This window comes from Acomys russatus, chromosome 1 (genome assembly GCF_903995435.1).
Source record: "Acomys russatus chromosome 1, mAcoRus1.1, whole genome shotgun sequence".
Lineage (NCBI taxonomy): Eukaryota > Metazoa > Chordata > Mammalia > Rodentia > Muridae > Acomys > Acomys russatus.
Genome location: NC_067137.1, coordinates 11899911 through 11904474, shown reverse-complemented (window position 1 = coordinate 11904474; position 4564 = coordinate 11899911). Strand labels below are relative to the sequence as shown.

The 4564-nt window shown below is 36.0% G+C and overlaps 1 pseudogene; it reads right to left on the bottom strand.

Annotated features, from left to right (window-relative positions):
• Window positions 1–595: 595 nt before the first annotated feature.
• On the bottom strand, window positions 596–1403 carry LOC127195698 (60S ribosomal protein L31-like; annotated as a pseudogene).
• Window positions 1404–4564: the final 3161 nt, after the last annotated feature.

Here is a 4564-nt window from a genome sequence, read left to right as displayed (position 1 = left end):
TGCTGGCTTGGCAGATGTTGAGGTCCCAGTGACATTCAGATTCCTCTAAGTTCTGCCATCTGATCCTTTTTTCCAGCCTGTCTCTACTTGAGGGACCAGCAGAGCTGGGGTGGGGAAGTTGGGAGGCGTCCCCATGGACCCAGATGCTGTTCTTGAGGAAGAGAGGAAGCTGAGTTCTGTTTGGGGGAACAGAGCAGCTGTGTAATTATATTTTTCATAACTTTCAATACAGCTTTGTAAGAATATACTACAAATTATTTGTTTCTAATAAAACTCATTTACATAATTGTACAAGCATACAAGACATGTGTATTTGTCATCATATCATTCTGTCATCTAGATGTGCATCTTTTAATCATATGAACATATACCTTATATTTCATCAGATATATCAAAATATAACAAAGTAATCATTTCTAACTATGATGCTTCCCACAGTTTATTAAGGTTCCTTTACTTCATCTTCCCTTCAAATTCATTATAATAAGTTTATTTGTTTTCTCTGAATCATGAGTGCTATTTTATTGTCCCCAGGGACTCTTTTATTTTATTTTATTTTTTGGCAGTTCTCTAATTTTATTTGACATTCAACAGGTTAGTTCTCGTCCACATTGACCGTCTGTAGACTCTTGAATGTGGTAGCAGGCATGTAAGTTACAAATGTGTAGAGCTTGTTGGGTGAGTCCTCAACTTCATTATGCTTTCTGGACAAATGTACTCGGATGCAATATGGAACATTCCTTATTCCTTTGGCCAAGACAGCTTTGTTGAGCCTGGTGTCTATGCACACATCTCAAGTCCCCATATGCTTCATGGTAAATTTCCAAATTTCTTTGGGTACCCTAGGAGCACGCCTCTTGAAGCCCACTCCATGAATGCACTTGTGAATGTTGATGGTGTATTCTCAGGTCACCACCTCATTGATGGCAGAATGGCCCTTCTTCTTCTAGCCACCCTTCTTTGTGGGAGCCATTCTGTCAGGCTAAAGCTAGGGACTCTTAAACTTTATCATATTTTGTATGGTTTGGGATGTTTAATTTGCTGCTTTTTCATATGACCCATGGTTTTATATTCTTTTTAAAAGTGAAGATAACTTTTACTTGTCTTCACAATGATTCCTCCAGTGTTTGTTAAATTATAGTTTTTTTTTAAGGTCACATATTCCATATATACTTCATAATTGTCCTCTTCCTTAGTATAATATAGCAGTGGGAGTAAATTTCAACAGGCTTTGTGTGATTTGTACAATAAAATAAATCACAGATCTGGCTCCCTTAGTCTGAAGGATCCTCTCCTCTGGTTAAGTTTGGATTGACATTAGCATTTTAACTGCTTTGCTAGAATATTTTAATACATCCCACAGAACTGGAAGCCACTGTACTGTTGAGCTGTGGGGCATTCATGCAAAATGCTTTGCACAGGTGGGTTCATTTATTCAACTCACTGGGATCAATTAATGACTGTAATAACACAGCTATATTTTAAATAAAAGTGCTCTTTTCTTTACTAAGGAGTTATATTAAGGTGTGGGCACTCTTTTCTCCTTGGTCACGTAGAGGAGGCAGTAGGAGTAAATGTTTTCTGGAATGTGACTTTTCATCAGATCTTACAGGAATATAATTGGGTCCCAATATGTAATGTTTCATAAGATGATGTCTCATGTCTTAAAACCCAAGTTATATGTAGAAATGATTATACTGAAAAGGACATAATTTTATTCTTTATGAATATGACATAACAACAATGATCAAGCATGCTTCATTAATGTACTCATAAGCAACTTAGTCTTCAGTTCTCATTCTCACATAAATTTAGTCTATAGAATTAGCTTGGACCTTATCCTAAACCAAAACAATTTAGTAATTTGTTAGAGTTCAATTTTTGGTTATAATAATTTGTTACAATAATTTATGGAATTAATACATTAATCAATATAATAATCAAGTTTTAATCTTTTATCTTAAGTTACTTTTGTTAACTCTTCAAGAATTTCATGAACGTATTTTAAATGTGCCAATCTCACCTTTCTGAAGTGCTTCCATAACTACCCTCTCAGCCCTCCTATTTCTTTCAAACTAACTTTGAAGTGTATTGCACTTTTAAAAAATTTACACGGAGTCCATCTTGTGTTGCCCATCTATTCCTGGGCATGTGGCCTACCTTAGAATGTGGTTTACATATCAATGGTTACACTATTAAAGAAAACTGACTCTCCCTCTCCTATCAGCTATCAAATGTCAATAACTCATCAGGTGGTGGTGGGATATTGTGTGTCTTGAGCTTAGGCAAGTCTTACATATTTTCCAGAAATGCTGTGAATTCCCATGTATAACTACCACATTTTGTCTGGAAAATAATTTCTTTGATGTTAGTCATCATGTCTGGATCTTATAATCTTTTTGCACCCTCTTCCACAGTTAAAGACACCACATACAAGAGTCCCAAAATCTTGAGAAATTAAGCTAGTACTCAGCTGGAAATTTCATCTCTACTGACTAACATTCATAGTACTTGGAGGTATATGAGGGAAACAAATCTTCTATCTGAATCTCACCCAGCTGTGAATTCTGCAAGCTGTGACAGTGAATATGCATGAATAATGTGTGCTCAACTATGTAATAATGGCACTAACATTATGGCAATAACCAAATTCTTTGATGATTGAATTTAAATTTCATTCCCTGAGATGGAATCTGTCACTGTTAATAGGGCCAAAAACATGTAGCTAGATGGGTCATAGGCCTCAGGGGAGAACCCAAAATTATTATTCTGTTAAGTGGGAATGACATAGAAATGACTTACCACTAAACTTTATGCTTCTTATTACTCCCAATATGTTTCTACCACCATTAAGGTGCAGCATAATGAGTAGATTCTATTTTTGTCTTATGAGATTAAAAAAAAATATTTCTGTGCTTTTTACTAGTGATATTTCTAGCCTTTTGGGTGGTCAATTCTTGAAAAATCAGATATATATGGCAACTTCCCAGAAGTGGGACCACATCTGGATTTGCTTCAGGGAAGTAAAAAGACCAGGATAGTTGTCAGGTAAGGAGTACTCATTAAGAGAAGATGTCTCAGAAAGGGAAGCAAGTAGGAGGAGGTAGGCAAAGGGCCTTTGAAGTCACAGTGGGGACATTGGCATTTACACAGCATGAAATCATTGGAGGGTTTTGAGGAATAATCAGTTATAATTGAGCAAGATACTTTCACATAGAGTAGACTGTGATTGGGGTGGATGGCAAATATTAGACAGCACAACAGAGATTACTGAAGTAATTGAAACACAGGGCTTCATGAACAACTCATCACAAGCTAGAGTCATATGAAGTGAGAAAACCTCAAATGGAGAAAATGCCCTCTAAGATTCAGCTATAGAGTATTGTTTAAAAATTAGTTATTGGTGTTGGAATCTCCACTCTATTATGAGTGTTGCTATACCTGAGCTCTGGGTCCTGGATGTTATAAGAAAGCAGGCTGAGCAAGCCAGTAAGCATCACTCCTCTATAGCCTCTGCACCAACTCATGCCTCCAGGTTCCAAGTCTGTTTGAGTTCCTGTTCTGTCTATGTACATAGTCATGTACTATGATGTGGAAGAATAAGTCAAACATGTCCTTTCTTCTCTATCATGCTCTTGGTCATGGTTTTCCATTACAGTAATAGAAACCCTAACTAGGATAATGATAGTGAACATGGTGAGACATTGCAATTTAGACACCATTCAAAGAACACCTATTCAGTATTTTTGGTAAATTAAGTAAAGGGTTAAAAAGTAGAAAAAAGGTAAAGATGAATCCAGGAATATAACTTGAGATGTTGGAAGATAGTATGCATCATTTGCTGAAATAAAACTGACTGAGGAGAATGGAACATCGGGGCTCAGGTTTTTAACATGCTCAATTTGAACATTTATAGCATTTATTACTTTTAAGATGGATAATGAGAATGCCTGAGACTTAGAAGGACAGAAGATGAATACAAAAGGAAAATTCTAGAAGTTTATGTCAGCTTGAATGTTACAAATAACAAGTTCTTACTAATTTTTTGTAATACAGTTCTCCTAATTGTCAAAAAAAGTTAAAGATTGTAGGTTGTTTGTGTGATTGAGAGTTAAATTAGGTGGTGTATGTGATTCTCATCACAATGTAAAAAATTCATTAATATAATTCACTAAGGGTTTAACTATAAAAGATAGGTGCTACAAAGAATCAGAAAGAGAGATGTTATCTATAGGATGAAACATTAATGGAAATAACCCAGAAGGACAAACCTAGCTTAGCCCTATGTACCATTAATATAGCCATATGTAGAGGCAACAATTTTATACAGGGGGCAGAGTTTAAGTCAAGGAATATGTGTCATGACAGTCAGAGAACAGAGAGACTTGTATATCAGAACAGTCTCTGCTTTAGGAAAAGAGGAATAGAAATAGAAGCTAGAATAACTTGGAGGCAGATGGTCAGGGATGTCTTTTCCCTAAAGGTACAAACCTAACATAGAAGTATCAAATGTTCTAGTGTTATTAAGAGCTGGGGCTAAATCTTGGCAGTTGGCTGGTGTTCA